General features: G+C 41.9%; 31 non-coding genes across 31 annotated transcripts; all 31 read right to left on the reverse strand.

The window, feature by feature from the left end:
- Window positions 1-120: 120 nt before the first annotated feature.
- On the reverse strand, window positions 121-193 carry trnar-ucg. The gene has a single exon. It is a non-coding gene; the product is annotated as a tRNA-Arg (tRNA).
- Window positions 194-463: 270 nt separating this feature from the next.
- trnar-ucg lies at window positions 464-536 on the reverse strand. The gene has a single exon. It is a non-coding gene; the product is annotated as a tRNA-Arg (tRNA).
- Window positions 537-807: 271 nt separating this feature from the next.
- Window positions 808-880, reverse strand: trnar-ucg. Its single transcript has one exon. It is a non-coding gene; the product is annotated as a tRNA-Arg (tRNA).
- Window positions 881-1,151: 271 nt separating this feature from the next.
- trnar-ucg lies at window positions 1,152-1,224 on the reverse strand. The gene has a single exon. It is a non-coding gene; the product is annotated as a tRNA-Arg (tRNA).
- Window positions 1,225-1,494: 270 nt separating this feature from the next.
- On the reverse strand, window positions 1,495-1,567 carry trnar-ucg. The gene has a single exon. It is a non-coding gene; the product is annotated as a tRNA-Arg (tRNA).
- A 273-nt stretch (window positions 1,568-1,840) lies between these two features.
- Window positions 1,841-1,913, reverse strand: trnar-ucg. Its single transcript has one exon. It is a non-coding gene; the product is annotated as a tRNA-Arg (tRNA).
- Window positions 1,914-2,184: 271 nt separating this feature from the next.
- Window positions 2,185-2,257, reverse strand: trnar-ucg. The gene has a single exon. It is a non-coding gene; the product is annotated as a tRNA-Arg (tRNA).
- Window positions 2,258-2,528: 271 nt separating this feature from the next.
- trnar-ucg lies at window positions 2,529-2,601 on the reverse strand. The gene has a single exon. It is a non-coding gene; the product is annotated as a tRNA-Arg (tRNA).
- A 269-nt stretch (window positions 2,602-2,870) lies between these two features.
- trnar-ucg lies at window positions 2,871-2,943 on the reverse strand. Its single transcript has one exon. It is a non-coding gene; the product is annotated as a tRNA-Arg (tRNA).
- Window positions 2,944-12,314: 9,371 nt separating this feature from the next.
- Window positions 12,315-12,387, reverse strand: trnar-ucg. Its single transcript has one exon. It is a non-coding gene; the product is annotated as a tRNA-Arg (tRNA).
- A 1,313-nt stretch (window positions 12,388-13,700) lies between these two features.
- Window positions 13,701-13,773, reverse strand: trnaq-uug. Its single transcript has one exon. It is a non-coding gene; the product is annotated as a tRNA-Gln (tRNA).
- Window positions 13,774-14,038: 265 nt separating this feature from the next.
- On the reverse strand, window positions 14,039-14,111 carry trnar-ucg. The gene has a single exon. It is a non-coding gene; the product is annotated as a tRNA-Arg (tRNA).
- Window positions 14,112-14,382: 271 nt separating this feature from the next.
- Window positions 14,383-14,455, reverse strand: trnar-ucg. Its single transcript has one exon. It is a non-coding gene; the product is annotated as a tRNA-Arg (tRNA).
- Window positions 14,456-14,726: 271 nt separating this feature from the next.
- trnar-ucg lies at window positions 14,727-14,799 on the reverse strand. Its single transcript has one exon. It is a non-coding gene; the product is annotated as a tRNA-Arg (tRNA).
- Window positions 14,800-15,072: 273 nt separating this feature from the next.
- trnar-ucg lies at window positions 15,073-15,145 on the reverse strand. The gene has a single exon. It is a non-coding gene; the product is annotated as a tRNA-Arg (tRNA).
- A 1,641-nt stretch (window positions 15,146-16,786) lies between these two features.
- On the reverse strand, window positions 16,787-16,859 carry trnar-ucg. Its single transcript has one exon. It is a non-coding gene; the product is annotated as a tRNA-Arg (tRNA).
- Window positions 16,860-17,130: 271 nt separating this feature from the next.
- trnar-ucg lies at window positions 17,131-17,203 on the reverse strand. Its single transcript has one exon. It is a non-coding gene; the product is annotated as a tRNA-Arg (tRNA).
- A 271-nt stretch (window positions 17,204-17,474) lies between these two features.
- Window positions 17,475-17,547, reverse strand: trnar-ucg. Its single transcript has one exon. It is a non-coding gene; the product is annotated as a tRNA-Arg (tRNA).
- Window positions 17,548-17,818: 271 nt separating this feature from the next.
- Window positions 17,819-17,891, reverse strand: trnar-ucg. Its single transcript has one exon. It is a non-coding gene; the product is annotated as a tRNA-Arg (tRNA).
- A 270-nt stretch (window positions 17,892-18,161) lies between these two features.
- Window positions 18,162-18,234, reverse strand: trnar-ucg. The gene has a single exon. It is a non-coding gene; the product is annotated as a tRNA-Arg (tRNA).
- Window positions 18,235-18,503: 269 nt separating this feature from the next.
- On the reverse strand, window positions 18,504-18,576 carry trnar-ucg. Its single transcript has one exon. It is a non-coding gene; the product is annotated as a tRNA-Arg (tRNA).
- Window positions 18,577-18,842: 266 nt separating this feature from the next.
- On the reverse strand, window positions 18,843-18,915 carry trnar-ucg. Its single transcript has one exon. It is a non-coding gene; the product is annotated as a tRNA-Arg (tRNA).
- A 272-nt stretch (window positions 18,916-19,187) lies between these two features.
- On the reverse strand, window positions 19,188-19,260 carry trnar-ucg. Its single transcript has one exon. It is a non-coding gene; the product is annotated as a tRNA-Arg (tRNA).
- A 270-nt stretch (window positions 19,261-19,530) lies between these two features.
- Window positions 19,531-19,603, reverse strand: trnar-ucg. Its single transcript has one exon. It is a non-coding gene; the product is annotated as a tRNA-Arg (tRNA).
- Window positions 19,604-19,875: 272 nt separating this feature from the next.
- trnar-ucg lies at window positions 19,876-19,948 on the reverse strand. Its single transcript has one exon. It is a non-coding gene; the product is annotated as a tRNA-Arg (tRNA).
- A 270-nt stretch (window positions 19,949-20,218) lies between these two features.
- Window positions 20,219-20,291, reverse strand: trnar-ucg. Its single transcript has one exon. It is a non-coding gene; the product is annotated as a tRNA-Arg (tRNA).
- Window positions 20,292-20,563: 272 nt separating this feature from the next.
- Window positions 20,564-20,636, reverse strand: trnar-ucg. The gene has a single exon. It is a non-coding gene; the product is annotated as a tRNA-Arg (tRNA).
- A 269-nt stretch (window positions 20,637-20,905) lies between these two features.
- Window positions 20,906-20,978, reverse strand: trnar-ucg. The gene has a single exon. It is a non-coding gene; the product is annotated as a tRNA-Arg (tRNA).
- A 271-nt stretch (window positions 20,979-21,249) lies between these two features.
- Window positions 21,250-21,322, reverse strand: trnar-ucg. The gene has a single exon. It is a non-coding gene; the product is annotated as a tRNA-Arg (tRNA).
- Window positions 21,323-21,587: 265 nt separating this feature from the next.
- Window positions 21,588-21,660, reverse strand: trnar-ucg. The gene has a single exon. It is a non-coding gene; the product is annotated as a tRNA-Arg (tRNA).
- Window positions 21,661-21,931: 271 nt separating this feature from the next.
- trnar-ucg lies at window positions 21,932-22,004 on the reverse strand. Its single transcript has one exon. It is a non-coding gene; the product is annotated as a tRNA-Arg (tRNA).
- Window positions 22,005-22,122: the final 118 nt, after the last annotated feature.

The following is a 22,122-nucleotide window of genomic DNA, read 5'->3' on the forward strand; positions in this document are numbered from 1 at the left end:
TGAAATTCCTAACGATTTTCCTATTATTCAGATGTCTATAGTTGACCAGAACATCACATAGAGGCTATTTTGCTTGCAACACTTCTGGCATTTCTGCCTATTGGGATATTAGCAAAGATACGACCACGAAGGGACTCGAACCCTCAATCTTCTGATTCGAAGTCAGACGCCTTATCCATTAGGCCACGCAGTCTTTTTCTTTGTCTTTGTTTTTGTCTTTGTCTTGTTGTAAGATGGACAGCCTGTCCCAAATGTTGGCATGAGAAAGGCGACAAAAGATTTCCAACTGTCATGTAATCAAACATTCTCTTGTCAGATATCTTGACAGCGAGATATTGCCAACTGAAATTCCTAACGATTTTCCTATTATTCAGATGTCTATAGTTGACCAGAACATCACATAGAGGCTATTTTGCTTGCAACACTTCTGGCATTTCTGCCTATTGGGATATTAGCAAAGATACGACCACGAAGGGACTCGAACCCTCAATCTTCTGATTCGAAGTCAGACGCCTTATCCATTAGGCCACGCGGTCTTTTTCTTTGTCTTTGTTTTTGTCTTTGTCTTGTTGTAAGATGGACAGCCTGTCCCAAATGTTGGCATGAGAAAGGCGACAAAAAGATTTCCAACTGTCATGTAATCAAACATTCTCTTGTCAGATATCTTGACAGCGAGATATTGCCAACTGAAATTCCTAACGATTTTCCTATTATTCAGATGTCTATAGTTGACCAGAACATCACATAGAGGCTATTTCGCTTGCAACACTTCTGGCATTTCTGCCTATTGGGATATTAGCAAAGATACGACCACGAAGGGACTCGAACCCTCAATCTTCTGATTCGAAGTCAGACGCCTTATCCATTAGGCCACGCGGTCTTTTTCTTTGTCTTTGTTTTTGTCTTTGTCTTGTTGTAAGATGGACAGCCTGTCCCAAATGTTGGCATGAGAAAGGCGACAAAAAGATTTCCAACTGTCATGTAATCAAACATTCTCTTGTCAGATATCTTGACAGCGAGATATTGCCAACTGAAATTCCTAACGATTTTCCTATTATTCAGATGTCTATAGTTGACCAGAACATCACATAGAGGCTATTTTGCTTGCAACACTTCTGGCATTTCTGCCTATTGGGATATTAGCAAAGATACGACCACGAAGGGACTCGAACCCTCAATCTTCTGATTCGAAGTCAGACGCCTTATCCATTAGGCCACGCAGTCTTTTTCTTTGTCTTTGTTTTTGTCTTGTCTTGTTGTAAGATGGACAGCCTGTCCCAAATGTTGGCATGAGAAAGGCGACAAAAAGATTTCCAACTGTCATGTAATCAAACATTCTCTTGTCAGATATCTTGACAGCGAGATATTGCCAACTGAAATTCCTAACGATTTTCCTATTATTCAGATGTCTATAGTTGACCAGAACATCACATAGAGGCTATTTTGCTTGCAACACTTCTGGCATTTCTGCCTATTGGGATATTAGCAAAGATACGACCACGAAGGGACTCGAACCCTCAATCTTCTGATTCGAAGTCAGACGCCTTATCCATTAGGCCACGCGGTCTTTTTCTTTGTCTTTGTTTTTGTCTTTGTCTTGTTGTAAGATGGACAGCCTGTCCCAAATGTTGGCAAGAGAAAAGGCGACAAAAAGATTTCCAAACTGTCATATAATCAAACATTCTCTTGTCAGATATCTTGACAGCGAGATATTGCCAACTGAAATTCCTAACGATTTTCCTATTATTCAGATGTCTATAGTTGACCAGAACATCACATAGAGGCTATTTCGCTTGCAACACTTCTGGCATCTCTGCCTATTGGGATATTAGCAAAGATACGACCACGAAGGGACTCGAACCCTCAATCTTCTGATTCGAAGTCAGACGCCTTATCCATTAGGCCACGCAGTCTTTTTCTTTGTCTTTGTTTTTGTCTCTGTCTTGTTGTAAGATGGACAGCCTGTCCCAAATGTTGGCATGAGAAAGGCGACAAAAAGATTTCCAACTGTCATGTAATCAAACATTCTCTTGTCAGATATCTTGACAGCGAGATATTGCCAACTGAAATTCCTAACGATTTTCCTATTATTCAGATGTCTATAGTTGACCAGAACATCACATAGAGGCTATTTCGCTTGCAACACTTCTGGCATTTCTGCCTATTGGGATATTAGCAAAGATACGACCACGAAGGGACTCGAACCCTCAATCTTCTGATTCGAAGTCAGACGCCTTATCCATTAGGCCACGCGGTCTTTTTCTTTGTCTTTGTTTTTGTCTTTGTCTTGTTGTAAGATGGACAGCCTGTCCCAAATGTTGGCATGAGAAAGGCGACAAAAAGATTTCCAACTGTCATGTAATCAAACATTCTCTTGTCAGATATCTTGACAGCGAGATATTGCCAACTGAAATTCCTAACGATTTTCCTATTATTCAGATGTCTATAGTTGACCAGAACATCACATAGAGGCTATTTTGCTTGCAACACTTCTGGCATTTCTGCCTATTGGGATATTAGCAAAGATACGACCACGAAGGGACTCGAACCCTCAATCTTCTGATTCGAAGTCAGACGCCTTATCCATTAGGCCACGCAGTCTTTTTCTTTGTCTTTGTTTTGTCTTTGTCTTGTTGTAAGATGGACAGCCTGTCCCAAATGTTGGCATGAGAAAGGCGACAAAAAGATTTCCAACTGTCATGTAATCAACATTCTCTTGTCAGATATCTTGACAGCGAGATATTGCCAACTGAAATTCCTAACGATTTTCCTATTATTCAGATGTCTATAGTTGACCAGAACATCACATAGAGGCTATTTTGCTTGCAACACTTCTGGCATTTCTGCCTATTGGGATATTAGCAAAGATACGACCACGAAGGGACTCGAACCCTCAATCTTCTGATTCGAAGTCAGACGCCTTATCCATTAGGCCACGCGGTCTTTTTCTTTGTCTTTGTTTTTGTCTTTGTCTTGTTGTAAGATGGACAGCCTGTCCCAAATGTTGGCATGAGAAAGGCGACAAAAAGATTTCCAACTGTCATGTAATCAAACTGATGGAGATAATTACCAAACACTGTTAATGACTTTTGAATATATGAATCAAGTGCCTTGTTTTAATAATTATCTTATATGCTTTTCTCTTTAACAGGGACATGGCTTTTCTGTGTTCCTGTGTAAGTTAGAATATTAGGTGCCACTTAGTCTGCATTTTGTACAAGAGTATGTTTAGACCAGAAGTGATAATAAGGGACGAACTGTGCTTCTTCCGACCTTGGGCAAAATTTCCATCCTTGCCTCCGACGTGAGAAAATCCACCACGTGGTTTTCCCTGCTGAATGCTCAACTTCTGTCTATATAAACCTTGTGCGATGTGTTTATCATTGCTTCACTTTCATCCTTGTGCTGTGAGTGAGCCCGATTGCAATTGCTCTTGTTGAATAAATATACTGATTGACAACTCTGGAGTCCTGAAGTAACTTGAGGGTGAATTTTCACCTATCATATTTGGGGGCTTCGTGACCGGGATTCCAACAACCTCTTCGACTCTCCACGCTGGGCTAATTATCAGGATCTGAAACCGTTCACGGGGGAGACAACATCTCCTTTTCTAAAGACCTCCAACTTGAATTGGAAGGAGGCCAGGGCCTGCCAGCGAGGAGAGCCGAGAGTGAAGGAACTGAATCGGACTGTAGGGGGTGGACTCCGAGCTGTTTGTGAGTATATTGTTGGTTTATTGTTTGTTTCGGTTTTGTGTACACGTGTCTTCGAGTGGGGCTGTGTTGCCTGTTCTCCGCGGGGTAGAGAGAGAATTCTTTAAGGTTACAGACTTGTTAGAGATATTCCTGCTTGCCTCGTGTGTTGAACGAATTTGCTAGCTGTGTAAAAAGGTTGTAAATGAGAGATAAACCTGCGTGGTAGGGGGTCCTCCGCAAACTCTTCAGGGTGTGAATGAGAGATAAACCTGCGTGGTAGGGGGTCCTCCGCAAACTCTTCGGGGTAAATTAGAGATATATCCCCTTGGCCACTGGAAGCCTGTACAAACTCTCTAGACCTATTTCTAGACGACTCCGGAGAAGTCTTTCAAAGGTCTATCCGTTCCCTCTTACCTTGTGTTGTTTTAGACTAAAGAGTTTTAACAATAATTAAAAATGGGAAACAAGGGATCTAAAATTGATGACATATCCCAGTTAGAGGGGGATATGAAACATATGGCAATACAAGCAAGCGCTGACTGTGTAAGGCATAGACATATGTGGAAAAAAAGATTTTGGATTTGAGGGAGAGCTAAAGTAGAGGCAACTGCTGACTTGATACAAAAAATCAGAGAGAAGGCCTGTGGTGATAACCACATGCAAGAAAAACTTGGGTTAAGGGAGGCCCAAATATGGCATGGTTGTAGCGAAAAGGAGAGCCACTAATCAAAGAGAGTCAGTAAACGAACAATTACAAAAGATACAACAACACCTGATTGCTTACAAAGCAAATGAGGATAATGATGCACCAGTGATAGGCAGAACTAGGAGAGCAGAGGAGCAACCTCCTCTGCTTATTCAGATTGATGATACACCAGTGATAGACATAACTGGCAGAGCGAATGAGGAGCAACCTCCTGTGCTTATCCCTATTCCAGCAATATATCCACCACTTCCGGCTCCAATAGATCCGTTTTCATGGGGAAACTATTGACAACCCAACAAATACAGTGCTACGCCCTGTAACCCCGGACAACCTCCTAGAGGAAGATTCTCCCAACGTGTTAGAGATAACAGAAAAGCAAATACAAATAGACTGTTAGGAAATGATCCACTTATCGAAGCTGAAGAAAATGATCTAATTGCTCCGATGATAGAAATGCCAAACCCTAATGCAGGGGATCAAGACACTAATCCTACAGTGTGGGTATATAGAGCTTGGACAATAAACGATGTGAAAAGCGTAACCGCTGACATACCACACCCTAAAGATGGCCCAGAAGATTGCATTGCAAAGCTAAGACTGATGGCAGACAGTTTCCGTCCGAACGCAGCTGAGTTCGAGACATGTGTCAGAGAAGTCCTGGGAATAGAGTGGTACCAGGTCGCTGATACCTGGACTGCGATCGGCCAGAACGGCAGACCACTGAACTATTCACAAGACAATACCAGTGAGTATTGGACTAGAATAGAACGCCCTCATAGGGAGAATACAACAACATTTCCGTGGACACGCAGACTTCTCTAAGATAGCTGATTGTATGCAAAAAGAAAAAGAAAACAATTCAAGAATACTTAGAAAGACTAAGGAAAATTTTCAAAGTACATAGTGGGATGACCGAACCACCTGTATGGGAAGATGAAGGGCCTTACGCAATGCAGTTAAAAAATGCTTTCATGGGAGGGATGAGAACGGAAATCAGCACGTTTATAAAAAAACATCTGATACAATGGCAAAAGAACGGGTTTAACCCTGTTAAGCAAATGGCTTGCTCATGCAGAAAGCTTTATCCTAGAGTAAAGAAAAGAAAAATGGTTAACAAATTTGAAATCCATGAGGTACAAACAGACCGTGAGACGAACGCCAGGGGGCAATCTAATAGAAGAAAAGGGGGAGAAGAAGAGGAGGAAACAAGGGAAATAGAAGGTCAGAAAACTGGGAGAATTACTGTTATGTATGTGGGAAAGACGGCATTGGGCCAAAGACTGCCACAACAGAGCTCAAAGGGAAAGACATGACAACGGAGTTAATGGGAAAGGATGACAACAGAGTTCCTAGGGAAAGGGAGGACAGAAGACAATGACTAGACGTAACAGCTGGAGAGAGGTGGCCACCTCCTCCCAGCCCGACTGAGGGTTACTTAGAAGACAATGACACAGAGGAAATTTTAAACATTGATTATGAAAATGTCTTTGCTTTAATGGCTACTCCAAACAGCGCAAGACTTACACTGATAATGGCAGGAAAAACAATGACATTTTTGTGTGACTCTGGTGCCTGCAGAACAGTACTCAGAGAGAAAGACATGACGGGCACGGTGAGATTGTCTGGAGAGAAAGTCATAGTCAGATCCGCCTCTGGGCATCTCGAAACTGAGCCGTACACCGATCCTATTGTCTTCGAAGACCCGCAAACGGGCAAAACAGCTCAATGTCAGATTATTGTTTCAAAAACATGCCCCATTAATTTACTAGGAAGAGATGTTATGTGTGGGTTGGGGATTGGAGTTGTTCCAACAACATATGGCCTTAAGCCGATAAGGGTCAGTGAGCAAGAGGGTGAGGGGCTGATAAAGGAGTGACAAACAGTTTATCTGACCACTGAGGAGGAAACTGAGCTAAATTGTCTCCCCAAACAGTTATGGTCACAAGGGCCTGCGGATGTAGGTAAAATAACTGGCATAGCTCCTGTTGAGATAACACCTAAAGGGTCATATCGACCTTATCAAAGACAATACCCATTAAGAAGAGAAGCCATAGAAGGCATAGCTCCTGTGTTCAAAACACTCAGAGAAAGAGGGGTAATAATACCTTGCCCAGACTCCCCATGTAACACACCGATTTTTCCTGTAAAAAAGGCACCCCCCTCACAGAGTTGGCGAATGGTGCAGGATTTAAAAGCAGTAAATCTTGCAGTCATTCCCAGAGCTCCCATTGTACCTGACCCCAGCACTCTGTTAAATAAAATACCTAAGAATGCGATCTCATTTTTCTGTAATTGACTTAGCAAATGCATTTTTTTCAATTACAGTGAAACCCGAGTGCCAGTTCTGGTTTGCCTTCACTTTTGAGGGAAACGCTGGACTTGGACTCGGCTACCACAAGGGTACTGTGAATCACCCACTATATTTTTCACAGGCCATGAGCTCAAACTTAGCTAAATTCACACCACCTGGACTTAGTAATCTCCTCCTTTATGTTGATGACATCCTTGTCTCATCCCTGATCAGGGACTTGTAAACAAGATACCATAGCCTTATTGAAATTTTAGCGGACAAGGCCACAAAGCCAGTAAAAACAAGTTACAGCTGTGGTCCACTGAAGTTAAATATCTGGGCTATGTTATCTCAGCACTGGGTCGCTCACTAGACCCAGAGAGAAAGAAAGCTATTTTAGCAGCACCCCAACCACAGACAAAGAAACAGATGATGTCCTTTTGGGAATAACTAACTTCTGTAGACAGTGGATTCCTAACTATGCGTTGGAGACACAAATATTACAGAGTTTAATTTATTCTCAACCCATGTCAGCAAGAGATCTTATTGAATGGACTGAGGAGGCTAGGCAAGGCATTTTGATCACATTAAGCAACTTTTGGTTAGTTCTGCTGTCTTAGCACATCCATGACACGACAAGGTCCGTTCATACAAAGCCGTAGACTGTAAAAAAGGTTATATGACATCTTTGTTAATTGCAGGAGTGGGGACTTAAGTTGAAGCCAGTGGCATATTATTCCACACGGCTAGATCCAGTAGCCCAAGCAATGTCTGAATGTTTACAAGCAGTAGTGGCTGCAGCCTTGGCGGTGCAGGCCTCTGCTCCTATTGTACTATACAGTCCACTTACACTGAAGGTTCCACATGCGGTATCTGTTTTTGTTGCTACAACAAAAACATGCTTACATGTCACCAGCCAGACACTTATCTTGCATGACTGTTTTGCTCTCGGCAGCCTCATATCACTATTGAGCGCTGTGTGACTTTAAACCCAGCTTACCACTTTTACCTACGGCAGAGGATGGGAACCCACATGATTGTGTTGCTGAGGACAGATAAGACAATGGCAAGCCAGAGCTGACCTAACGAGATATGCCTTTTCCAGAAGCTGATTTAACTATGTTTGTTTGATGGTTCAAGCAAAAAGAACCTTGATGGCAGTAATGCAACGGGTTACGCTGTAGTCACAGCAGAGAAAACCTTGAAGGCAGAGCCACTACTCGCCCACTATTCCGCACAGGCAGCGGAACTGATTGCCCTTACTGAAGCATGCAAGCTTGGTACTGAAAGACAGTTAATATCTACACAGATAGCAACTATGCTTTCTCCACATGCCATGTGTTCGCAGGTCAGTGGGCAAACAGGGGAATGATCACATCTACAGGTAAACCTATCACACATAGAGACCTGATACTAGAACTGATATCAGCACTACAACTTCCAAAAGCAGTGGCAATCATGAAGTGCGCTGCGCACACACATGCAAAAGACCCGGTTTCATTGGGAAACCACAAAGCAGACGAAGCCGCAAAACAGGCCGCACTGCAACAACCATCTGACAGATACACAATGAAGAATTAGACCTCACAATATTGAAAGACATGCAACACCAAGCACCAAAACACGAAAAAAGATTGTGGTTAAAACACGGAGCAAAGCAAACTGACGAAGGCCTGTGGGAAAATGGAAACATGCCAATCTTACCGAAAGCACTGTACAGATATGTTGCGACATTGAGTCATGGGGTGACTCATATCTCAAAGGGTGGGATGTGCTATGAGGTAGATAAGATCTTTACTACCTATGGATTTACTTCTTATTCAAAGCATTTTTGTGAAAGATGTTTAATCTGTGCAAAGAATAATCCACAGGGGAACTTCAGACCGAAACCTGGCAAGTTTCCAGAACCACAATATCCTTTTGAATATCTGTGCATGGATTTCATTGAACTAAACCTGGATGAGGGGAAGAAATATTGCCTAGTCATAGTAGATGTGTTTACTAGATGGGTAGAAGTATTTCCAAGTAAGAAGGCAGATGCTCATGCAGTAGCCAAGGCATTATGTGCGGGAATTATCCCTAAATTCGGAATTCCTACCAGGATCTACAGTGATAATGGTCCTCATTTTGTGAACCAAACACTGCGTTTGATCAGCGTACAAATGGGGATAGAACTGAAAAATCACTGTTCATACCACCCTCAGTCAGCAGGACTGGTGGAAAGGACAAATCAAACGATTAAAAGCAAACTAAGGAAAGCAATGCAAGATACGGGCAAAGGATGGGTCCATTGTTTACCATTAGTGGAACTAAGCATGCATGTAGTTAAGTCAGCAAAAGGATTGTCACCATTTGAAATGATGTATGGAAGACCCTATACTGCCCCAGCTCTTAAACCATTTGCTAAAACAGACGAAGAGATTGAATACACACTTTCAGAGTACATGGCAAAGATGTTGTCAAAACTAAATGCTCTCAGACTTCTCTCCCCTCCGCAGGAACACTGTGAGGCTGAATTCAAGGTCGGACCAGGAGATTGGGTTCTAACCAAAAGTCTCAAAAGAAAACATTGGCACTCGCCCCGGTGGGTAGGGCCATACCAAGTGCTACTGTCAACACCTACCGCAGTCAAAATAGCCGAGAGAGCCACGTGGATACATCTGACTCACTGTAAACGGGTAAGCCTGCACACGGCTGAGGCAGAGGAATAAAGATCATCTTTCTTTGCTGTTTCCAGGGAGTGCCCACTGTGACAGAAGACCAGCCTACAAAGGGGTTTAGATGTTTAGATTCTATTCGTCTCAACCGCTGGCAGAAGATACAGTACTGTCCTGGGGGATTAGAACCTAGTGGAAATTGTGGAGTGAGAGGTCTCTTCCTCTGTAAAGTCATGGGAGGTTACTCAAAGTGGGCCAAGGTATGTGGGGGACTCTTAGCAACGACTGTAGGATTTTACATTGTTGTTCTATTAACATACTTATGGATGAGACAGCAGAGACCAGCCCTGGACGAATATCCACGATGGGACCTGGCTAAAGATCATCCATGGTGGAAATGGGTAAATCAGACCGTCCGAACGCACATACCACAAGGTGACTGTTTAGTCTGTGCAGGGCCCAGGGTGCCGACCAAACCACTCCTGGCGACCCCTGTACCTTATGACATAGATCACTGTGATAAAGAATTTTTAGAAACTGAAGCCTGGAAGGAACATGTCAAATTACTCCTAGATAACAAGTGCACGTGTAAGATGTGCCATCTAGCGGACGCTTCGTGTCGTAGAAAAGACTGTTCACAACTTCCTGCCCAATGTAACTACATACGACAGCCAATGTGTTCTGCAGAATGTTTGCTGATGATGGGAAATAGGGCGTTTAATGATACAGCTATACAGCATGACTGTTCACATTTTAATTGGCCCTACATGCCAGACAATGTTGCACCACCTCCACACATTATTAGCAAAGATGCCCTGTTTGAATGCTATTTGAAACCTGGGGAAAAGAACGATGCACACCTAGGACACTGGACACAATGTAAGACCATTACACATGTGCTTGATAATGGGAGAGAAATACAGTTAAATACTTCCAGTGAATGTAGAACAGCGGGGATGTGTTTGAATGGCAGACTTCTTGAAGTACAGGATATAGCCATAGCTGATATGTGGTGGTTATGTGGGGAAGGAAAACTAAGAGCTACACTGCCTGTGGGTTGGTCTGGAACTTGTGCTAGAACAATGTTAGTACAACCCTTTCAGATTACCCCCAGGTCCAAGACTCACCAGTACCTGAGGAACGTTCCAATGCATTCCGTACGAGGGAGGAGAGAAGCAGGGGATGACAGCGGGATCTGGTTCGACGGCCTGGGCATTCCCCGAGGCATTCCAGACTACTACAAGGCCTTGAACCCAGCAGCGAATGGCCTGGCATCTACCCTTTGCCCCTGGTGCGTCATCGGAGCACACACAGACTGGATTAACTTCCTTTACTACACTGAGATGAAGTTCCAAAACCTGACCAGAGACGGACTACAAAAGATCAGAGAAGAACTACAAGCAAACTCCAGGGTAACACGACAAAACACAGCTGTGCTTGAAATTCTCACTGCCATGAATGGAGGCATTTGTGTCATGCTTGGTACGGACCAATGTTGCACATATGTCCCTGACAACACCGGAGATGGGAAAGACTTAGATCTGAATCCTACAAAAGATGCAAAAGTTGTCAGACAAAATGCAAGAGGGAATTGGCACGCAGGATTGGGTTCGGTGCCCTGCCAAGAATGTTTTCCTCATGGGAAGAAATTTTGAATGTCTTGTGTGGGAGTGATTTGGTTATTCCTGTGTCTGTTGGCAACCTGTGCATGCTGTGTTGTACCCTGTATACGGAAGAGGTGACTGGAATGATTAACACTGCTGACAACCAATACCTGCCTTACAAATACAGAGCGCTTGTGCCTCTGATGGAAATTTTGCTTGATAATTACTTACGAAGGTAGATGAATAAATGCTCAGTAATGATCTCTGTTCCGAAATCCATGTGAAGAAGCTCAGAGTGATGATTTTGAGGTTATCCATTGAAATTGATAATGTACGCTTATAATGTTGATTTGTGATTATGATTGTAATTTTGATTATCCATTGAAACGGATAAAAGGGTGGATTGATGGAGATAATTACCAAACACTGTTAATGACTTTTGAATATATGAATCAAGTGCCTTGTTTTAATAATTATCTTATATGCTTTTCTCTTTAACAGGGACATGGCTTTTCTGTGTTCCTGTGTAACTTAGAATATTAGGTGCCACTTAGTCTGCATTTTGTACAAGAGTATGTTTAGACCAGAAGTGATAATAAGGGACGAACTGTGCTTCTTCCGACCTTGGGCAAAACTTCCATCCTTGCCTCCGACGTGAGAAATCCACCACGTGGTTTTCCCTGCTGAATGCTCAACTTCTGTCTATATAAACCTTGTGCGATGTGTTTATCATTGCTTCACTTTCATCCTTGTGCTGTGAGTGAGCCCGATTGCAATTGCTCTTGTTGAATAAATATACTGATTGACAACTCTGGAGTCCTGAAGTAACTTGAGGGTGAATTTTCACCTATCACAAACATTCTCTTGTCAGATATCTTGACAGCGAGATATTGCCAACTGAAATTCCTAACGATTTTCCTATTATTCAGATGTCTATAGTTGACCAGAACATCACATAGAGGCTATTTCGCTTGCAAAACTTCTGGCATCTCTGCCTTTTGGGATATTAGCAAAGATACGACCATGAAGGGACTCGAACCCTCAATCTTCTGATTCGAAGTCAGACGCCTTATCCATTAGGCCACGCAGTCTTTTTCTTTGTCTTTGTTTTTGTCTTTGTCTTGTTGTAAGATGGACAGCCTGTCCCAAATGTTGGCATGAGAAAGGCGACAAAAAGATTTCCAACTGTCATGTAATCAAACATTCTCTTGTCAGATATCTTGACAGCGAGATATTGCCAACTGAAATTCCTAACGATTTTCCTATTATTCAGATGTCTATAGTTGACCAGAACATCACATAGAGGCTATTTTGCTTGCAACACTTCTGGCATTTCTGCCTATTGGGATATTAGCAAAGATACGACCACGAAGGGACTCGAACCCTCAATCTTCTGATTCGAAGTCAGACGCCTTATCCATTAGGCCACGCGGTCTTTTTCTTTGTCTTTGTTTTTTGTCTTTGTCTTGTTGTAAGATGGACAGCCTGTCCCAAATGTTGGCATGAGAAAGGCGACAAAAAGATTTCCAACTGTCATGTAATCAAACATTCTCTTGTCAGATATCTTGACAGCGAGATATTGCCAACTGAAATTCCTAACGATTTTCCTATTATTCAGATGTCTATAGTTGACCAGAACATCACTGATGACACAACATAGAGGTTATTTTGCTTGCAACACTTCTGGCATTTCTGCCTATTGGGATATTAGCAAAGATACGACCACGAAGGGACTTAACCCTCAATCTTCTGATTAGAAGTCAGACGCCTTATCCATTAGGCCACGCGGCTCTTTTTCCTTTGTTTTTGTCTTTGTCTTGTTGTAAGATGGACAGCCTGTTCGAGTCGAGTCCCCTTGTTTTTGTCTTTGTCTTGTGTAAGATGGAGAGCCTGTCCAAAATTTTGGCATGAGAAGGCGACAAAAAGATTTCCAACTGTCATGTAATCAAACATTCTCTTGTCAGATATCTTGACACAGAGATATTGCCAACTGAAATTCCTAACGATTTTCCTATTATTCAGATGTCTATAGTTGACCAGAACATCACATAGAGGCGATTTCGCTTGCAACACTTCTGGCATTTCTGCCTATTGGGATATTAGCAAAGATACGATTAGGCCACGCGGTCTTTTTCTTTGTCTTTGTTTTTGTCTTTGTCTTGTTGTAAGATGGACAGCCTGTCCCAAATGTTGGCATGAGAAAGGCGACAAAAAGATTCCACTGTCATGTAATCAAACATTCTCTTGTCAGATATCTTGACAGCGAGATATTGCCAACTGAAATTCCTAACGATTTTCCTTTTATTCAGATGTCTATAGTTGACCAGAACATCACATAGAGGCTATTTTGCTTGCAACACTTCTGGCATTTCTGCCTATTGGGATATTAGCAAAGATACGACCACGAAGGGACTCGAACAAATCTGATTCGAAGTCAGACGCCTTATCCATTAGGCCACGCGGTCTTTTTCTTTGTCTTTGTTTTTGTCTTTGTCTTGTTGTAAGATGGACAGCCTGTCCCAAATGTTGGCATGAGAAAGGCGACAAAAAGATTTCCAACTGTCATGTAATCAAACATTCTCTTGTCAGATATCTTGACAGCGAGATATTGCCAACTGAAATTCCTAACCATTTTCCTATTATTCAGATGTCTATAGTTGACCAGAACATCACTGATGACGCAACATAGAGGTTATTTTGCTTGCAACACTTCTGGCATTTCTGCCTATTGGGATATTAGCAAAGATACGACCACGAAGGGACTCGAACCCTCAATCTTCTGATTCAAAGTCAGACGCCTTATCCATTAGGCCACGCGGTCTTTTTCTTTGTCTTTGTTTTTGTCTTGTTGTAAGATGGACAGCCTGTCCCAAATGTCGGCATGAGAAAGGCGACAAAAAGATTTCCAACTGTCATGTAATCAAACATTCTCTTGTCAGATATCTTGACAGCGAGATATTGCCAACTGAAATTCCTAACGATTTTCCTATCATTCAGATGTCTATAGTTGACCAGAACATCACATAGAGGCTATTTCGCTTGCAACACTTCTGGCATTTCTGCCTTTTGGGATATTAGCAAAGATACGACCACGAAGGGACTCGAACCCTCAATCTTCTGATTCGAAGTCAGACGCCTTATCCATTAGGCCACGCGGTCTTTTTCTTTGTCTTTGTTTTTGTCTTTGTCTTGTTGTAAGATGGACAGCCTGTCCCAAATGTTGGCATGAGAAAGGCGACAAAAAGATTTCCAACTGTCATGTAATCAAACATTCTCTTGTCAGATATCTTGACAGCGAGATATTGCCAACTGAAATTCCTAACGATTTTCCTATTATTCAGATGTCTATAGTTGACCAGAACATCACATAGAGGCTATTTCGCTTGCAACACTTCTGGCATTTCTGCCTATTGGGATATTAGCAAAGATACGACCACGAAGGGACTCGAACCCTCAATCTTCTGATTCGAAGTCAGACGCCTTATCCATTAGGCCACGCGGTCTTTTTCTTTGTCTTTGTTTTTGTCTTTGTCTTGTTGTAAGATGGACAGCCTGTCCCAAATGTTGGCATGAGAAAGGCGACAAAAAGATTTCCAACTGTCATGTAATCAAACATTCTCTTGTCAGATATCTTGACAGCGAGATATTGCCAACTGAAATTCCTAACGATTTTCCTATTATTCAGATGTCTATAGTTGACCAGAACATCACATAGAGGCTATTTCGCTTGCAACACTTCTGGCATTTCTGCCTATTGGGATATTAGCAAAGATACGACCACGAAGGGACTCGAACCCTCAATCTTCTGATTCGAAGTCAGACGCCTTATCCATTAGGCCACGCGGTCTTTTTCTTTGTCTTTGTTTTTGTCTTTGTCTTGTTGTAAGATGGACAGCCTGTCCCAAATGTTGGCATGAGAAAGGCGACAAAAAGATTTCCAACTGTCATGTAATCAAACATTCTCTTGTCAGATATCTTGACAGCGAGATATTGCCAACTGAAATTCCTAACGATTTTCCTATTATTCAGATGTCTATAGTTGACCAGAACATCCAACATAGAGGCTATTTTGCTTGCAACACTTCTGGCATTTCTGCCTATTGGGATATTAGCAAAGATACGACCACGAAGGGACTCGAACCCTCAATCTTCTGATTCGAAGTCAGACGCCTTATCCATTAGGCCACGCGGTCTTTTTCTTTGTCTTTGTTTTTGTCTTTTGTCTTGTTGTAAGATGGACAGCCTGTCCCAAATGTTGGCATGAGAAAGGCGACAAAAAGATTTCCAACTGTCATGTAATAAACATTCTCTTGTCAGATATCTTGACAGCGAGATATTGCCAACTGAAATTCCTAACGATTTCCTATTATTCAGATGTCTATAGTTGACCAGAACATCACATAGAGGCTATTTTGCTTGCAACACTTCTGGCATTTCTGCCTATTGGGATATTAGCAAAGATACGACCACGAAGGGACTCGAACCCTCAATCTTCTGATTCGAAGTCAGACGCCTTATCCATTTAGGCCACGCGGTCTTTTTCTTTGTCTTTGTTTTTGTCTTGTTGTAAGATGGACAGCCTGTCCCAAATGTTGGCAATGAGAAAGGCGACAAAAAGATTTCCAACTGTCATGTAATCAAACATTCTCTTGTCAGATATCTTGACAGCGAGATATTGCCAACTGAAATTCCTAACGATTTTCCTATTATTCAGATGTCTATAGTTGACCAGAACATCACATAGAGGCTATTTTCGCTTGCAACACTTCTGGCATTTCTGCCTATTGGGATATTAGCAAAGATACGACCACGAAGGGACTCGAACCCTCAATCTCTGATTCGAAGTCAGACGCCTTATCCATTAGGCCACGCGGTCTTTTTCTTTGTCTTTGTTTTTGTCTTTGTCTTGTTGTAAGATGGACAGCCTGTCCCAAATGTTGGCATGAGAAAGGCGACAAAAAGATTTCCAACTGTCATGTAATCAAACATTCTCTTGTCAGATATCTTGACAGCGAGATATTGCCAACTGAAATTCCTAACGATTTTCCTATTATTCAGATGTCTATAGTTGACCAGAACATCACATAGAGGCTATTTTGCTTGCAACACTTCTGGCATTTCTGCCTATTGGGATATTAGCAAAGATACGACCACGAAGGGACTCGAACCTCAATCTTCTGATTCGAAGTCAGACGCCTTATCCATTAGGCCACGCGGTCTTTTTCTTTGTCTTTGTTTTTGTCTTTGTCTTGTTGTAAGATGGACAGCCTGTCCCAAATGTTGGCATGAGAAAGGCGACAAAAAGATTTCCAACTGTCATGTAATCAAACATTCTCTTGTCAGATATCTTGACAGCGAGATATTGCCAACTGAAATTCCTAACGATTTTCCTATTATTCAGATGTCTATAGTTGACCAGAACATCACATAGAGGCTATTTTGCTTGCAACACTTCTGGCATTTCTGCCTATTGGGATATTAGCAAAGATACGACCACGAAGGGACTCGAAACCCTCAATCTTCTGATTCGAAGTCAGACGCCTTATCCATTAGGCCACGCGGTCTTTTTCTTTGTCTTTGTTTTTGTCTTTGTCTGTTGTAAGATGGACAGCCTGTCCCAAATGTTGGCATGAGAAAGGCGACAAAAAGATTTCCAACTGTCATGTAATCAAACATTCTCTTGTCAGATATCTTGACAGCGAGATATTGCCAACTGAAATTCCTAACGATTTTCCTATTATTCAGATGTCTATAGTTGACCAGAACATCACATAGAGGCTATTTTGCTTGCAACACTTCTGGCATTTCTGCCTATTGGGATATTAGCAAAGATACGACCACGAAGGGACTCGAACCCTCAATCTTCTGATTCGAAGTCAGACGCCTTATCCATTAGGCCACGCGGTCTTTTTCTTTGTCTTTGTTTTTGTCTTTGTCTTGTTGTAAGATGGACAGCCTGTCCCAAATGTTGGCATGAGAAAGGCGACAAAAAGATTTCCAACTGTCATGTAATCAAACATTCTCTTGTCAGATATCTTGACAGCGAGATATTGCCAACTGAAATTCCTAACGATTTTCCTATTATTCAGATGTCTATAGTTGACCAGAACATCACATAGAGGCTATTTCGCTTGCAACACTTCTGGCATTTCTGCCTATTGGGATATTAGCAAAGATACGACCACGAAGGGACTCGAACCCTCAATCTTCTGATTCGAAGTCAGACGCCTTATCCATTAGGCCACGCGGTCTTTTTCTTTGTCTTTGTTTTTGTCTTTGTCTTGTTGTAAGATGGACAGCCTGTCCCAAATGTTGGCATGAGAAAGGCGACAAAAAGATTTCCAACTGTCATGTAATCAAACATTCTCTTGTCAGATATCTTGACAGCGAGATATTGCCAACTGAAATTCCTAACGATTTTCCTATTATTCAGATGTCTATAGTTGACCAGAACATCACATAGAGGCTATTTTGCTTGCAACACTTCTGGCATTTCTGCCTATTGGGATATTAGCAAAGATACGACCACGAAGGGACTCGAACCCTCAATCTTCTGATTCGAAGTCAGACGCCTTATCCATTAGGCCACGCGGTCTTTTTCTTTGTCTTTGTTTTTGTCTTTGTCTTGTTGTAAGATGGACAGCCTGTCCCAAATGTTGGCATGAGAAAGGCGACAAAAAGATTTCCAACTGTCATGTAATCAAACATTCTCTTGTCAGATATCTTGACAGCGAGATATTGCCAACTGAAATTCCTAACGATTTTCCTATTATTCAGATGTCTATAGTTGACCAGAACATCACATAGAGGCTATTTTGCTTGCAACACTTCTGGCATTTCTGCCTATTGGGATATTAGCAAAGATACGACCACGAAGGGACTCGAACCCTCAATCTTCTGATTCGAAGTCAGACGCCTTATCCATTAGGCCACGCGGTCTTTTTCTTTGTCTTTGTTTTTGTCTTTGTCTTGTTGTAAGATGGACAGCCTGTCCCAAATGTTGGCATGAGAAAGGCGACAAAAAGATTTCCAACTGTCATGTAATCAAACATTCTCTTGTCAGATATCTTGACAGCGAGATATTGCCAACTGAAATTCCTAACGATTTTCCTATTATTCAGATGTCTATAGTTGACCAGAACATCACATAGAGGCTATTTGCTTGCAACACTTCTGGCATTTCTGCCTATTGGGATATTAGCAAAGATACGACCACGAAGGGACTCGAACCCTCAATCTTCTGATTCGAAGTCAGACGCCTTATCCATTAGGCCACGCGGTCTTTTTCTTTGTCTTTGTTTTGTCTTTGTCTTGTTGTAAGATGGACAGCCTGTCCCAAATGTTGGCATGAGAAAGGCGACAAAAAGATTTCCAACTGTCATGTAATCAAACATTCTCTTGTCAGATATCTTGACAGCGAGATATTGCCAACTGAAATTCCTAACGATTTTCCTATTATTCAGATGTCTATAGTTGACCAGAACATCACATAGAGGCTATTTTGCTTGCAACACTTCTGGCATTTCTGCCTATTGGATATTAGCAAAGATACGACCACGAAGGGACTCGAACCCTCAATCTTCTGATTCGAAGTCAGACGCCTTATCCATTAGGCCACGCGGTCTTTTTCTTTGTTTTTTGTCTTTGTCTTGTTGTAAGATGGACAGCCTGTCCCAAATGTTGGCATGAGAAAGGCGACAAAAAGATTTCCAACTGTCATGTAATCAAACATTCTCTTGTCAGATATCTTGACAGCGAGATATTGCCAACTGAAATTCCTAACGATTTTCCTATTATTCAGATGTCTATAGTTGACCAGAACATCACATAGAGGCTATTTCGCTTGCAACACTTCTGGCATTTCTGCCTATTGGGATATTAGCAAAGATACGACCACGAAGGGACTCGAACCCTCAATCTTCTGATTCGAAGTCAGACGCCTTATCCATTAGGCCACGCGGTCTTTTTCTTTGTCTTTGTTTTTGTCTTTGTCTTGTTGTAAGATGGACAGCCTGTCCCAAATGTTGGCATGAGAAAGGCGACAAAAAGATTTCCAACTGTCATGTAATCAAACATTCTCTTGTCAGATATCTTGACAGCGAGATATTGCCAACTGAAATTCCTAACGATTTTCCTATTATTCAGATGTCTATAGTTGACCAGAACATCACATAGAGGCTATTTTCGCTTGCAACACTTCTGGCATTTCTGCCTATTGGGATATTAGCAAAGATACGACCACGAAGGGACTCGAACCCTCAATCTTCTGATTCGAAGTCAGACGCCTTATCCATTAGGCCACGCGGTCTTTTCTTTGTCTTTGTTTTTGTCTTTGTCTTGTTGTAAGATGGACAGCCTGTCCCAAATTTTGGCATGAGAAAGGCGACAAAAAGATTTCCAACTGTCATGTAATCAAACATTCTCTTGTCAGATATCTTGACAGCGAGATATTGCCAACTGAAATTCCTAACGATTTTCCTATTATTCAGATGTCTATAGTTGACCAGAACATCACATAGAGGCTATTTCGCTTGCAACACTTCTGGCATTTCTGCCTATTGGGATATTAGCAAAGATACGACCACGAAGGGACTCGAACCCTCAATCTTCTGATTCGAAGTCAGACGCCTTATCCATTAGGCCACGCGGTCTTTTTCTTTGTCTTTGTTTTTGTCTTTGTCTTGTTGTAAGATGGACAGCCTGTCCCAAATGTTGGCAATGAGAAAGGCGACAAAAAGATTTCCAACTGTCATGTAATCAAACATTCTCTTGTCAGATATCTTGACAGCGAGATATTGCCAACTGAAATTCCTAACGATTTTCCTATTATTCAGATGTCTATAGTTGACCAGAACATCACATAGAGGCTATTTTGCTTGCAACACTTCTGGCATTTCTGCCTATTGGGATATTAGCAAAGATACGACCACGAAGGGACTCGAACCCTCAATCTTCTGATTCGAAGTCAGACGCCTTATCCATTAGGCCACGCGGTCTTTTCTTTGTCTTTGTTTTTGTCTTTGTCTTGTTGTAAGATGGACAGCCTGTCCCAAATGTTGGCATGAGAAAGGCGACAAAAAGATTTCCAACTGTCATGTAATCAAACATTCTCTTGTCAGATATCTTGACAGCGAGATATTGCCAACTGAAATTCCTAACGATTTTCCTATTATTCAGATGTCTATAGTTGACCAGAACATCACATAGAGGCTATTTCGCTTGCAACACTTCTGGCATTTCTGCCTATTGGGATATTAGCAAAGATACGACCACGAAGGGACTCGAACCCTCAATCTTCTGATTCGAAGTCAGACGCCTTATCCATTAGGCCACGCGGTCTTTTTCTTTGTCTTTGTTTTTGTCTTTGTCTTGTTGTAAGATGGACAGCCTGTCCCAAATGTTTGGCATGAGAAAGGCGACAAAAAGATTTCCAACTGTCATGTAATCAAACATTCTCTTGTCAGATATCTTGACAGCGAGATATTGCCAACTGAAATTCCTAACGATTTTCCTATTATTCAGATGTCTATAGTTGACCAGAACATCACATAGAGGCTATTTCGCTTGCAACACTTCTGGCATTTCTGCCTATTGGGATATTAGCAAAGATACGACCACGAAGGGACTCGAACCCTCAATCTTCTGATTCGAAGTCAGACGCCTTATCCATTAGGCCACGCGGTCTTTTTCTTGTCTTTGTTTTTGTCTTTGTCTTGTTGTAAGATGGACAGCCTGTCCCAAATGTTGGCATGAGAAAGGCGACAAAAGATTTCCAACTGTCATGTAATCAAACATTCTCTTGTCAGATATCTTGACAGCGAGATATTGCCAACTGAAATTCCTAACGATTTTCCTATTATTCAGATGTCTATAGTTGACCAGAACATCACATAGAGGCTATTTTGCTTGCAACACTTCTGGCATTTCTGCCTATTGGGATATTAGCAAAGATACGACCACGAAGGGACTCGAACCCTCAATCTTCTGATTCGAAGTCAGACGCCTTATCCATTAGGCCACGCGGTCTTTTTCTTTGTCTTTGTTTTTGTCTTTGTCTTGTTGTAAGATGGACAGCCTGTCCCAAATGTTGGCATGAGAAAGGCGACAAAAAGATTTCCAACTGTCATGTAATCAAACATTCTCTTGTCAGATATCTTGACAGCGAGATATTGCCAACTGAAATTCCTAACGATTTTCCTATTATTCAGATGTCTATAGTTGACCAGAACATCACATAGAGGCTATTTTGCTTGCAACACTTCTGGCATTTCTGCCTATTGGGATATTAGCAAAGATACGACCACGAAGGGACTCGAACCCTCAATCTTCTGATTCGAAGTCAGACGCCTTATCCATTAGGCCACGCGGTCTTTTTCTTTGTCTTTGTTTTTGTCTTGTTGTAAGATGGACAGCCTGTCCCAAATGTTGGCATGAGAAAGGCGACAAAAAGATTTCCAACTGTCATGTAATCAAACATTCTCTTGTCAGATATCTTGACAGCGAGATATTGCCAACTGAAATTCCTAACGATTTTCCTATTATTCAGATGTCTATAGTTGACCAGAACATCACATAGAGGCTATTTTGCTTGCAACACTTCTGGCATTTCTGCCTATTGGGATATTAGCAAAGATACGACCACGAAGGGACTCGAACCCTCAATCTTCTGATTCGAAGTCAGACGCCTTATCCATTAGGCCACGCGGTCTTTTTCTTTGTCTTTGTTTTTGTCTTTGTCTTGTTGTAAGATGGACAGCCTGTCCCAAATGTTGGCATGAGAAAGGCGACAAAAAGATTTCCAACTGTCATGTAATCAAACATTCTCTTGTCAGATATCTTGACAGCGAGATATTGCCAACTGAAATTCCTAACGATTTTCCTATTATTCAGATGTCTATAGTTGACCAGAACATCACATAGAGGCTATTTCGCTTGCAACACTTCTGGCATTTCTGCCTATTGGGATATTAGCAAAGATACGACCACGAAGGGACTCGAACCCTCAATCTTCTGATTCGAAGTCAGACGCCTTATCCATTAGGCCACGCGGTCTTTTTCTTTGTCTTTGTTTTTGTCTTTGTCTTGTTGTAAGATGGACAGCCTGTCCCAAATGTTGGCATGAGAAAGGCGACAAAAAGATTTCCAACTGTCATGTAATCAAACATTCTCT

This window comes from Clupea harengus, unplaced genomic scaffold, assembly GCF_900700415.2.
Source record: "Clupea harengus unplaced genomic scaffold, Ch_v2.0.2, whole genome shotgun sequence".
In the NCBI taxonomy this organism is placed as follows: domain Eukaryota; kingdom Metazoa; phylum Chordata; class Actinopteri; order Clupeiformes; family Clupeidae; genus Clupea; species Clupea harengus.